The sequence below is a fragment of the Candoia aspera genome, chromosome 1 (genome assembly GCF_035149785.1).
Source record: "Candoia aspera isolate rCanAsp1 chromosome 1, rCanAsp1.hap2, whole genome shotgun sequence".
Taxonomy (NCBI): domain Eukaryota; kingdom Metazoa; phylum Chordata; class Lepidosauria; order Squamata; family Boidae; genus Candoia; species Candoia aspera.
In genome coordinates this window covers 193,709,490-193,723,348 of record NC_086153.1, presented here as the reverse complement: position 1 = coordinate 193,723,348, position 13,859 = coordinate 193,709,490, and the positions used below count along the sequence as shown (strand labels likewise).

Here is a 13,859-nt window from a genome sequence, read left to right as displayed (position 1 = left end):
CTGGGCAGTTATAACAAAAGGCGAATAGCCTTTCTAAAAAAATAGCTTTAAATTGATTGTCAGTTGGTATAGCCTGCCACATCTGTATCCTGCTTTCAGAAGAAAAGATACCCACCGGCAATTAGCAAATTAAAAGCTTAGACAATGGAAATATTTGACCTTTTCTTATCTGTACAATCACACAATTATCATGGGGCTTTTTACCATTTCTCCCAATTGCTATTTGCATTTCTGATTAAGTCTATTTATATGTAGATGAAGCTTTCCAACATTCAGCACAGTATTATCTCTTTCCCACAACCCGTTGGAGAGCTGCTATCCTCTTTCAGAGATTATTCAAACTTAAGCAGCAATTCATCTTTATTTTTGCCCTTTGCACATGTGTAGAACACACACTAGCAATTAAAGTGAGGGAGGGTTCAAATATGTAAACTAATGCCCATCAATTTTTATCAGATAGAGGCTGTAAATGGCTTTAAAGAAAAACAGTCATGATGGAGTATGGCAAAATATCAGCAGGTGAAAGGAAGATATACGGAAAGAGCATGTGGATATGTGCCTTTCGGGCCATGATGTATCTCTTTCTTTCCATGAGTGATTTTAGTTAGCATGCCAAAATAATACTTTCTACACTATTTACATGAGACGAAATAGTGCATTTAGGAAGCAAACTCCTTAAATGGATGTATTTTTTTAAAATTAAAGGTTTTTTTTGGTAAGAGATGAGAAAAATCACAGAAAAATGTATAGCTCAGACAGGAATATTCCAGAGAAGTCACCAAAGGAACTGGAAAAGTTCCTTATATATGACTGTACCAAAGAAGGGTAGGCTGACCATACTTCCTTGAGACAAAAATGGGACATTGGGATGGCAAAACGGGGCAGGGCTGGGTGATGGGCTGGATCGACAGGCAGGAACTTCTCTGGTTTTGTCAGGCTGGGAATCTTCGGATTCTGTCATCTGCGAGAGGCAAGGCTGGGCTGGAGAGACTAGTGAGCGGTTGTCCCCGACAAGCCGTTCCTCCTCTGGCTGTGCTTTTATGTTCTTTTCTTCCCACTGTTTCAAGGCAGGAGCCAATCGGCTCACCCTTTGATCACCGCCTATCAGCTGATCCTGTTTTTTCTTTTTAGGTTTCCTGCCGGGTTGAGCTCTGCGGCTTTTTCCCACCGTTTCTGCTGAGCTCCCCCTCCTTCCGCTCAAAGTCAGACTGCATTCTGACAGGTTTGCGGGAACTTTCACATTTTTAAGTGAGGTTTTTAAGAAAATGGGACGAAATGGACGTTTATATTAAAACGACGGGACAGTCTGGAAATGTTAAAAAAATGGGACTGTCCCGTTCAAAATGGGACATGTGGTCAGCCTAAAGAAGGGAGATGTAAAATTATGTGCAAATTATCAAACTATTGTGCTAATTCCTCACAAAAGTTTTCCTTAAGAGCTTACAAAGAAGTATAGAGCCATACACTTAGAGAAGAATGTGAAATTTTTCAGAAAAGTCAGGGGGACATGAGATCAGGTGGCTAATATAAGGTAGATTATTTATTTATCAGATTTCTAAAGCTGCCCAATTCCATAACAGTTCTGGAGGATTTCAGTATTAAAAACAGTTCAAGATAATATAGCATCTAGAAAACAAAATCAGTAAGCATCCAGGGAAAACAGTACAAACAGAACCTGAATACGAAACATTCCCAGTCCAAGGCCTGGGGTAAGAGCCAGGTTTTAAACTTCATTTTGATGAGGTTAAGGAGAGGCCCAGACAGATCTCTGGGGGGATGCTGTTCCAGAGGGCAGGCACTGTGTCAGAAAAAAATCTGCTTCTTGGTTCTTTTCAGATGATATTGTTTAATCAGTGGGATCCAAAGCATGCCAACTCTGCCCAACCTTACAGGATGAGCAGAAAAGGTTCCTCAGATAGCCAGACTCTATGCCAAGAAGGGCTTTATATTGGTGTTTACTGGCACCTTGAATTGTAGCCAGAAATTGTAGGGGCGCAGCAACTGGTGCAGCTCATGAAGCAGAGGTGTTGTATGAACATACTGTGACTGCCCATGCTGCCACACTGCGGAGAGTTGCACCTTCTGAATGATCTTTAAAGTCAGTCCAATATAGAACACATTGCAATACTCTACACACAAGGCTACTAAGGTGTAAGTGACTGTCCAAAGGGCCTCTCAGTCCAGGAATGGGTACAAGTGGCATATGATAAATCTCTGCAAAGGTTTTCCTGACCACAGCTGCCATCTGCTCCTTGAGCAGGAGCAGCAAGCTGCAAATTGGATACCAATCCTAAATAGGGAAGTGCAACCCCATTCAGGATTAAAGATCTTAAAGATTAAAATCCTTAAAGATAAACTTCTTGGACTGAGTGGTCCAAATACCCACAGCTACTTAGTCTTGCTGAGGCTGAGGCTGAGGCTGAGTCTTTCCTCACCATTCAGACCCTTATAGCCTCCAGGCTCTGGGACAAGACCTTGACAATTTACTTGGTCAACTAAGGCTCAAGATATACATCTGGGTATAATCAGCATCCTGATGATACATGACCACAAACCAATTATGACCTTGCCCAGCATCAGCAGCCTCATGTACTATACATGTTAAACAGAATATGCCAGAGCATTGAGCTCCATGGTACTCCATAAGCCAGAAGCTTTGGACTCCATTTCTCCCACCCACCAAGACTGACTTGAACTGACCACAGAGAAAGAAGGAGAATCACCACAACACCATGCCCTCCCCCTCTTAATTCCTGTAGGCAGTCCAGAAGGATACCATGAATGATGGTACTGAAAGCTGCTAATGGATCAAGAAGAGCCAGGATGGTTGCTACACCCCTGTCTCAGCCTTACAAGAGCTCATCAAGCACAATCAGTGCTCTCAGCAGTATGCCCTGGTCTGAAACCAGACTGAAAAGGGTGTGTTACTATTATTTATTTAAATTTGTTATAGCTGTCCAACTCCAACAGACTCTGGGTGGTGCACAAAACCAAAAAACAGTAAAACCAATTAAAAACATAACACGGACAGTCCATACTAAAAAAAATCATAAGAGCAACAAGAAGCCACAACGGAGACTCCAAAAATGGGTTAATGCAGGGTTTTAAGAGCTTTCTGGAACCCCAGGAGAGAAGGTACTTTTCCTGTCTTGGGGGGGATGCTGTTCTAGAGGGTGGGGGCTATGATAGAGAAGGCATGCTTCCTCGGTCCTGCAAGAGGACAATGTTTAATAGAGAGAACTTGTAGTGCACCCACTCTGATGGAATGTACTGGGTGGACACCAGCTCCCCCAGGGACGAGTCCGTCACCTCTAGAATATCATCCATCCACTTTGCCCTTGGTCGGCCCCTCTTCCTTTTGCCCTCCACTCTCCCTAGCATCAGCATCTTCTCCAGGGTGTCCTGTCTTCTCATTGTGTGGCCAAAGTATTTCAGTTTGGCCTTTAACATCATTCCCTCAATTGAGCAGTCTGGCTTTATTTCCTGGAGGATGGACTGGTTTGATCTTCTGGCAGTCCAAGGCACTCTCAGAATTTTCCTCCAACACCACAGTTCAAAAGCATCTATCTTCCTTCTCTCAGCCTTCCTTATGGTCCAGCTCTCGCAGCCATATTTTACTACAGGGAACACCATTGCTTTAACTATGCGGGCCTTTGTTGTCAGTGTGATGTCTCTGCTCTTAACTATTTTATCGAAATTTGTCATTGCTCTTCTCCCAAGGATTAAGCGTCTTCTGATTTCCTGACTGCAGTCAGCATCCGCAGTAATCTTTGCACCTAGAAATACAAAGTCTTTCACTGCTTCTACATTTTCTCCCTCTATTTGCCAGTTATCAATCAAGCTGGTTGCCATAATCTTGGTTTTTTTGAGGTTTAGCTGCAAGCCAGCTTTTGCACTTTCTTCTTTCACCTTCGTCATAAGGCTCCTCAGTTCCTCTTCGCTTTCAGCCATCAAAGTGATATCATCTGCATATCTGAGATTGTTAATGTTTCTTCCAGAGATTTTAACTCCAGTCTTGGATTCCTCAAGCCCAGCTTGTCGCATGATGTGTTCTGCATACAAGTTGAATAGGTAGGGTGAGAGTATACAGCCCTGCCATACTCCTTTCCCAATCTTAAACCAGTCCGTTGTTCTGTGGTCTGTTCTTACTGTTGCTACTTGGTCGTTATACAGATTCTTCAGGAGGCAGACAAGATGACTTGGTATCCCCATACCACTAAGAACTTGCCACAATTTGTTATGGTCCACACAGTCAAAGGCTTTAGAATAGTCAATAAAACAGAAATGTTTTTCTGAAACTCCCTGGCTTTTTCCATTATCCAGCGGATATTGGCAGTTTGGTCCCTAGTTCCTCTGCCTTTTCTAAACTCAGCTTGTACATCTGGCAATTCTCGCTCCATGAATTGCTGAAGTCAACCTTGCAGGATCTTGAGCATTACCTTACTGGCATGTGAAATGAGTGCCACTGTTCGATAGTTTGAACATTCTTTAGTGTTCCCCTTTTTTGGTATGGGGATATAAGTTGATTTTTTCCAGTCTGATGGCCATTCTTGTGTTTTCCAAATTTGCTGGCATATAGCATGCATTACCTTGACAGCATCATCTTGCAAGATTTTGAACAGTTCAGCTGGGATGCCGTCGTCTCCTGCTGCCTTGTTATTAGCAATGCTTCTTAAGGCTCATTCAACCTCACTCTTCAGGATGTCTGGCTCTAGCTCACTGACCACACCATCAAAGCTATCCCCGATATTGTTATCCTTCCTATACAGGTCTTCTGTATATTCTTGCCACCTTTTCTTGATCTCTTCTTCTTCTGTTAGGTCCTTGCCATCTTTGTTTTTGATCATGCCCATTTTTGCCTGGAATTTACCTCCAAGTTTCTAATTTTCTGGAAGAGGTCTCTTGTCCTTCCTATTCTATTGTCTTCTTCCACTTCTGCACATTGCTTGTTTATAAATAATTCCTTATCTCTTCTGGCTAACCTCTGGAACTTTGCATTTAATTGGGCATATCTCCCCCTATCACTGTTGCCTTTTGCTTTCCTTCTTTCTTGGGCTACTTCTAGTGTCTCAGCAGACAGCCATTTTGCCTTCTTGGTTTTCTCTTTCTTTGGGATGTATTTTGTTGCCGCCTCCTGAACAATATTGTGAGCTTCTGTCCATAGTTCTTCCGGGACCCTATCTACTAAATCTAGTCCCTTAAATCTATTCTTCACCTCCACTGCATATTCCTTAGGAATATTAGTGAGCTGATATCTAGCTGATCTGTGGGTCTTCCCTAATCTCTTTAGTCTGATCCTAAATTGTGCAAGAAGAAGTTCGTGATCTGAACTACAGTCAGCTCCAGGTCTTGTTTTTACCGACTGTATAGATGTCCGCCACCTTTGGCTGCAAAGGATGTAGTCAATCTGATTTCGGTGTTGTCCATCTGGTGAAGTCCATGTATAAAGCTGTCTCTTAGGTTGTTGGAATGCCTAGATTAACTGTGTCTATTAATCTGTTTCCTCCAGGGCCTTCTGAAATTTCAACACGACCATCTTCTCAACAACCTTCCCTAAAAAGCGAAGGTTGGAGACTGGATGGAAATTTTCCAGGATTGCTGATCTAGCAGTGGCTTCTTGAGAAGGGGGTTTCTTGAGAATGGGATAGTAATGGAAAAATCAAAAGAAAATATGGAAGAGGTTTATCTTTGCTTTGTTAATCATGCCAGGATCCTTGAATCTATAGATCAAGCCAGAATGTGAAATACATTAAGGCTAATGGGTGTCCCAGAACACCTTTTAAATGAAACTACTGCAAGAACAGAACTTCGGGAAACAAAGTACTTCAGAATAGAAAAAGGAATGAGACAAGGATACAGATTGTATCTGTATCTGTTTAATTTACATTCTGTATATATTATAAGAATGGCAGCATTAGAAGAGATGACAGCTGGAATAAAAACTGGAGTCCAAAAGTAGCTTGCAAGGTAGAAACCACTCTTCCCTGAAAAATAAGCCAGCCTGCCTGCCTGCCTTCTGCCTAAAACTTAAAAGACTCTACATGATATACTGGAGCAACAGCAACAAGCCAGTGGAAAACAGTGAATACAGAAGAATAATTCTAAAATCATATTGCCTTATAATTAGAATTGCCAGTTAACTATCACATATCTGGCACCGATTACTCCCCACCAGTCAGATCCCAAAGGCCTTCTTGAGTAGCTGAATTTTACAAGCTTCTGAAAGGCTATGAGGGTGGGAGCCACCCTTGCCTTGGGGAGCAAGCTGCTCCAGAGGAGGAGAATGCCTACAAAAAATGCCCACCTGGAGCAGACCTCTTTTGCTTTAGACTGAGTGGGCAGAATCCGACTGGAATAGGTGTCTCACAAATACTCGAGCTCTGAGTCATGGAGGGCTTTCTAGATAATAGCCAAAATTTTGGATTGCCTATGGAAATAAACCAGTAGGCAGTGCAGCTCCTGCAGCAGAGGTCTAATGTAAAAGTGTCTTATAAGTATCCGGGTTGCTACATTTTGCACCGGTTTGAAGTATCTGGATGTCTTCAAGGACAGCCCTTGAAAAGTGAATTACAGTAATCCAAAAACTGTTGTCTGCAGTTTCTCCAGTCTGCCCAGGGTAGTAGGACCAAAACCACATCTCAGTATGTTTATTTGCTCGGCTTGGATTTTAGGAAATTAAATTGCCTAGCAACAGCCCAATGCCTTCTTTTTTCTCCACTGCTATAACAGTTTGTATGTGTATCTGACTTCTAAGTTAAGTTGAAAATGCATTCTGTTTTTGCGATTGCTGGCCCAATATACCTGAGTAGATGGAAAGGGCATCAAAAGGAGCATTTTGACTGTGGGCCAAACAGTAAATGACATTAATCCTATAGTTTGCCCTTGAGCATGAATAACCAGTGCTGAGATCCAATCTGAACTGGGACTGTTTTGCTCCCCATTGTGGTTGTGCTTGGATCACTTCTGACACCACCTTCCGTCCCCGTGGAAGGTCCACGAGAGGACATTTGAGCATTAATTACTGTTACAGAGTGCAGGACTGAGCAGCATTTTATATGGAAACAGATGAAGTCAGTAACAGGACAGGCAACATTATGAAGTATTGATTTGCTGTACTTGACTCATTTTTGCAGAGCATTCTTTTTCTTTTCTTTTCCTATTATTTTGACTTCATTAATTCTGCATGGTTGTTTTAGCTGACTGGGCTGAACTGCCTCCTAATTGAGGGACTCTAAATGACACTCCTAAGAGAGAGGAGGTGGAATCCTTGTTTTCAGTATCCTTTATACCATTTTCTGGAAACAACTGTGGAAGCTGGTGTTTATTTTTGCACTTCCTACAGCCTCCAAAGGATCTATATATGCTTTCCCAGATGAGACAAGGCTCAGTTCATAATGTAAATGTAGTTTCGTAAGTCCGTTCAGATGGAATTGTTTGAGGCTCAGGACACGACAATAAGAATGGTGAACAGCTGGGTCCCCAAGAGACCTTGGGGACAGATTTAGGAGTATGTGGGAAAAAGTAGCATCCGTTTTGCTGGAAGATGCTGTTCCACCAGTGGATTGACACTGTAGGAAAATTCCTGTATCTGCAGATGCATTCAGAAGTTAAGCTAACCCATGTCAAAAACAAGCCTCAGACTCTCATGCTTCCCCCACCCATCTCTTCTTACGGTATTACTACAAATCAGCAATTGGGAGCATTCCCTTCTATATTCCACTAGAATTAGTTGGTCAGTATACCCTAAACTGGAGTTTATCTTAACAGTGGTTTGTTAAAGCAAGCCAGCTCCATAGTCCATGGTTTAAAAGTTGCTTGTTTTAAGCCATGGTTAACATAAACCACCACTTGTCTGATTTGGGCTGCCATTAATAATGTTTCTAAATTTCTAAGCTCTTTCTTGTGGCTGCTTGGGAGAGCAGAATGGGCAAGTGTGAGTGAAGCCTCCTAAAGGCTTGTTTCTGTTATGATAAACAATTTGTATGTAATCATCAGATCATGTCTGAATACAGTTATTGGATCAGAGCTGGTGAGTGTAGCACTTCGTATATTTTTTTATTCATTTATGCCCACAGTGGAGATTCTCATTAACTCTTCTGTGTAACTGAAGATTGGATCTACTGCTGTACTTAAAACACTGATTTCATGATTATCATATTGAGATTGATTATAATAAAACAAGTTGCTCTAAAGAGTATTACTGTATTGAGCTTTAAATCACAATTTTCTCAGATCACAAAGTTTTGTTGTTTATTCGTTCAGTCGCTTCCGACTCTTCGTGACTTCATGGACCAGCCACGCCAGAGCTTCCTGTCGGTCGTCAACACCCCCAGCTCCCCCAGGGATGAGTCCGTCACCTCTAGAATATCATCCATCCACCTTGCCCTTGGTCGGCCCCTCTTCCTTTTGCCCTCCACTCTCCCTAGCATCAGCATCTTCTCCAGGGTGTCCTGTCTTCTCATTATGTGGCCAAAGTATTTCAGTTTTGCCTTTAATATCATTCCCTCAAGTGAGCAGTCTGGCTTTATTTCCTGGGGTATGGACTGGTTTGATCTTCTTACAGTCCAAGGCACTCTCAGAATTTTCCTCCAGCACCACAGTTCAAAAGCAACTATCTTCCTTTGCTCATCCTTCCTTACGGAAAGTTTACTCTTTTATAAATTTAGAAAATATTACATAATTTCATATATACTTTATATGAAAATATAAATTTGCTATTATATTTTGGATCTAGAAGTACGGGAAAGATGCATGTTCTTCTCCAGATCTAAGTAGATTAAATTCCAAGCAATCACACTGAAATTCCATAACTCTCTACAATTTTTAACTATTACATTTCTATGTAAAAAAGGACCAATGATAATATATTAGGGCTAACCAATATAACAATTGTTAGGTGTAGCAAAGCATGACGCAATGCATGCAATGTACAGGATATAACTTAAATTGTAGTTGTTTAAACAGAAATGTATATTCTGTAGATCAGTTGCTATTCCATGTTAGAATGCTGCTTGTCCCATGGGGTGTATAGTCAAGAACAAATAACGCCAGTTAGTACCCTGAAATCACCTTGCATTAGATACAGCTGGAGTGGGAAAGACTTTGTACTATAGATAGGTATGGTTATTTCAGATTAATTGCTATTAAGAAGTATACAAACCACTGCAAATACTCATTGAGTTGTGTTTCCTGGGATTGCACAGATCAATCACTGCCAGCACCAGCACTGCATACCACCTTCCCTCTCAGGTGAGGAATGTTGAATGGATTTCATGAGGATAAATCTCTGTATGGACAGTACATTAGCTGAGAGACAGAATGTCTCTACAAGCATAGGAGGAGTTTTTACATAGATAAGTCCCTCTCATGATTGTCCACTGGATGTTCCTCAAGCAAGCAGGGAAGCAGTTTGTGGATTACAGAGATGTGCATGCCTGTCTGTGTAGTCCTGGAAAACCCTTCCTACTTTCTTTCACTGTATAGATGACATCATAAGCATTCTCTTACTATACTGTGCTTATTGCATGCTGCTGTGCTTATTATGCTACTGCAATAGCCTTATGAAGGAAGGATTATATTCATAACTGCAATCAGTTAATCAATAAATCCCTTTTTTCCTTGTTGTGGTTACTCCCAAAATGTATATAATGGAGAAACAGAGGGGGGAGGAAGATTGGACCCCCAGCTGACCTCCCCAATTGATACATTTTAGCATGACTGTAGTTCTCACGTGCATTCCTTCCTATCAAGTAGAAAAGCCCTTAAGGTAAAGGTAAAGGTTTCCCTTGACATTAAGTCCAGTCGTGTCCGACTCAGGGGGCGGTGCTCATCTCTGTTTCAAAGCCGAAGAGCCGGTGTTTGTCTGTAGACACTTCCGTGGTCATGTGGCCGGCATGACTCCAGTTATAGATAATGTTACCTACTCCCCATCAAAATAGTACTATGTTTTATAGAGTTAGAAGTTTTTAGAAAAAAAGCATCATTGCTTTTTCATTGTAATTTAAGATGAAAGGGGTTCCCAGGGCAAGAAATAAGTAAGCATGGTGAACCCCAGGGAGTATATTGTCCATGTTTCTACAGAAAATCCCTTCTCGTAGAAGACCCTCCTTTTACACAATTTATTTTTCATATAGCCTTTATTCACCTCTACCTTTGGTGAAAAGAATGTCTTTGCAAATTGATGGTCCTAAGAAATGACTCCGTAGTTGTTTTCTACTGCTCTGAGTGGCAAAAGTTCTTGGGAGACAGTCTCGCTTTGTCTGGATAAAAGAGGATCGGACAGCTGAGATCCCTTTACAACAGGTGCTTGCTTTACAAATACACTAGCTATGCATCTGAAGTTTCTGGACCTTGGCTTGGAGATACAAATTTGGGCTGCTGGTGGGTGGGGAGCATTGTGTGTCTGTGTGCGTGTGTGTAGATTCAGATAACTCTTTTCCAACTTATGTAAAGTTTCCTGTTTCCTTGAAGCCCCAGCCTTAGTTAACATACATGAAACATATATTCATGCATATCTTTCATGTATATATGTATGTATGTGTATGTGTGTGTGTATACACACACACACACACACACACACACAGAAAAAAGATGGGTGGAACTTAGAAAGTTTGTCTTAAATTGTAAGAGACAAAGTGTGAGAGTTTTCTGTGACTGCTCTTCAAAGACTGGGATATTAGAGAGCGAACTTCTACTGTTCTGCTGCTGGTTCTAGTTGTTGTAGCCCACCACATTTTGGGGCTCTTGCAGTGATGATGGATAGCAATTCCCATCAGTTCCAGCCACCATGGCTAATAGTTAGGGATGATCCAAAAATTGGGAAGCTAATCCATTCAAACTGACAATTTTATTTATTACAGTGATTTGTATGCTGCTGCCTTGTCAGACCCTAAGTGGTTTACAATACTAAAATATTAAAACACCGTATAACAAAATATAAAATTAAAAATATATCAGTTGCTGTTCCCAAATTTGTCATGAAGTCAACATGGTAACTACTGCTTTAAACTAGTATTTCCACTGAACAGTCCCTTATCTATAACATATATTTGTGGTTGTTGTTGCCGCTGTTGTTGTTCCTCAGCCATTACCCTTTCCCAGTAATATAACTGAAAAGAATATTATCGTTATGATATAATCCTTTGCACCAGATAAGCATTATTTGAAGAATATGTAGATGTTACTTCATTTAAAAAAAATATTTATGGTGTAATAACTATTCATAATTCTTCAACATTAGGGAATATTTGGCTTGATGGATTATAATTTACAATGCTTTACAATTTATACACATACAGGTGAAAGAGATTTAAAAAGTCAGATCCCACACCATGAACATTACTAAACTGGACTACTTTCTTTTTGTAATTTAGATCCTTTTGTTGAAGATTTGAAAATATATTCTAAAGACAGATGACATGTTAACAAAATCATTTCATGCTTGAATGTCTTCTTGGTATGATTTATCTTTATCTGAAGGCACTGGAGGTCCTTATCTGGGAGATTTATGAGCTAGCCAAAAAATCTATTTTGATGAAATAGAATGTGTTTATTGAAAAATAAATGCTTAGTCTTTAAGACAATCCTTTTTCTTGATCAGAAAAGAAGCTGCCTGATTCATAAAACTGTGGGGTTTTTTGGAAGCATATAATTAAGAGGACAACAAGCATTATAGGTCTAAGACTAACTTTAAGTAGAGAGCAAATGAAATGAAATCAGTGCATAAACAAAGAATACTGTCTCTCTTCTTAGCGCAGTCTAAGGAAATTGCCTGCTTTTCATGTTTATGGGATAACCTATGAGTCCTGTGGTTCCTCTCAAACTGGCTTCCCACTACAGTATGTTGCCTAGACTAGAAGAGTGCAGAGGACCAGAAACTATGAGATTTGTTCTACAGGATCACCTGAATCTCAGGTTCATTAATGTTCTGATATGTAGTGTCTATACTTGGTCTTGCTGTCTGCAATTCCCCCTTCCAAACAACAGCTCTGATGGCAGAGGGAATAAGAGAATAGGACACGACCAGCAGGATATCTAATTCAACCCCTTTAGCAAGAATGACAGTGCTGTAATATAATACATCCTCCAAACCTGCTTGGAGCTTGAAAGTCAGAAAGTTCAATGCTTGATGTTATTGACTGTGGTTGATGAATTGTGATAGACAGACAGACAGACAGACAGACAGACAGACAGACAGTCATTCCTGAAACAACATCAACAGGGTTGTTTCTCTTTGTTGTTGTCTTTCTGGGGTAGCTGTTTGCTGCAGGATCCCCAGGATTTAGAAAATCAACATTTAGCCCCTGAGATGCTTCACTGCAGGGATGTCAGCCTTGTGAGGTAGACCAGAGAGGAAGCATGGCCAGATGAGCTAATTCTACTTTATCGTAAAATTACCTTAACAGAATCTTGCAAGTCTGAAAGTACGTTTCTCCCATGTCCCCTTTACAGCCCATGAAAGTAGGGAGGTTCCTTTCTGAGCTGCTTGCCTCACCCACATTCCTGCTGTGGGCTTAGCTGCCTTTTATCTGGCCATTCCCTTGGCTACATCTCTTAGCCTGGTCTCCCAAGGTTGTTCCCACATACCGCTCCAAAGGATTACCTGATGGAGGAGTGCAGCACTGAAGCTGCAGATTTTGTTTGCCTCCAGGAAGGGTTCTGCTTTTTTTCCCTTTGCAAATCACTGGAATATTAAGTTCTCAACTCCACATTCCACACTGATGCTGTGGGATGCCCAATCCTGTCTCTTCTGGCCCACTAGTCCCCGTATATTACTCAGAGAGGAGCAGATGCTGGGGGAAATGACTTACCAAACTTCAAGTCCCATGGGGACGTTAGAGCCAACCAGATCTTTCCATTCACGTCTGGGGACAGCCTGTTGTACATATACTAAACACGTGCTCATTATTTTTACCTTATATTCTATATTCTTTTTGACAAGAAAATGATATACATTCCACAAGATCTAAATCTAAAGACTACAGAGTCTTATCTGACTACATTATTTTTTCCTGTCATCAACTCCCCATGAGATGTAGTGAAAGTACGTCTCTCCCCCGTCCCCTTTACAGCCCTACAGCTTTCCAGCATGTGTCAATCACTGCAGGGTCAGAAATGTTTTTGAACACCCAGTGTTTTTTTCATGATAGTATGAAATGTATGACAGATGTAGCTGCCACTTAGAATCCCACCCTCATTGCTTTCCTAATGTTTCCTGCTTCACTAATCATGGCTGAGTCAGTGCTCAGCTACACACCATCCAGCTAGTGATATTTTTCTGCCACTGTATAGGACTGGTCCCTGAATGTATCCTTGTAGTCTTTTAATCTGAAGTACAGGTAACAATGTACTGTCCTGCCCAGTTTTGTACACTCAATTCATTAGTGTTCCTCCACTCTTGCACTGTTCTGATAGTAAGTACTATCAACACTACAATTTGCAAAGCATCCTGATTATGTGTCATCAAGTTGTTTTTGACTCCAAGCGACCACATACAGTAGATAGATTTTTCTCCATGACAATTTGTCCCTAATCTGGTCCTTCAGGTCCTCCAACGGTGCACCCATCGCCACTGTAACTGAGTCTGTCCACCTTGCTGCTGGTCGTCCTCTTCTTCTCTTTCCTTCCACCTCTCCCAGCATCAGAGACTCCTCCAGAGAGCTAGGTCTTCACATAATGTGTCCGAAGTAGGATAATTTGAGCCTGGTCATTTGTGCCTCAAGTGAGAACTCTGGGTTGATTTAGGAATGATCTTTAGATCTCTGTGTTGATCCAACTTCAGTCCTTGTCATCTCCTGATTCAGGAGTTTTGTGCAGTAGTAATAGCAGTACTAGTATGGATGCTGCTGTGGCCCAGGAGA

General features: G+C 41.2%; 1 protein-coding gene across 1 annotated transcript in view; it reads left to right on the top strand.

Annotated features, from left to right (window-relative positions):
* MYO3B (myosin IIIB) overlaps positions 1-13,859 on the top strand; it is a 241,767-nt gene that overhangs the window by 32,159 nt on the left and 195,749 nt on the right. The gene's annotated exons all lie outside the window — the stretch shown is intronic.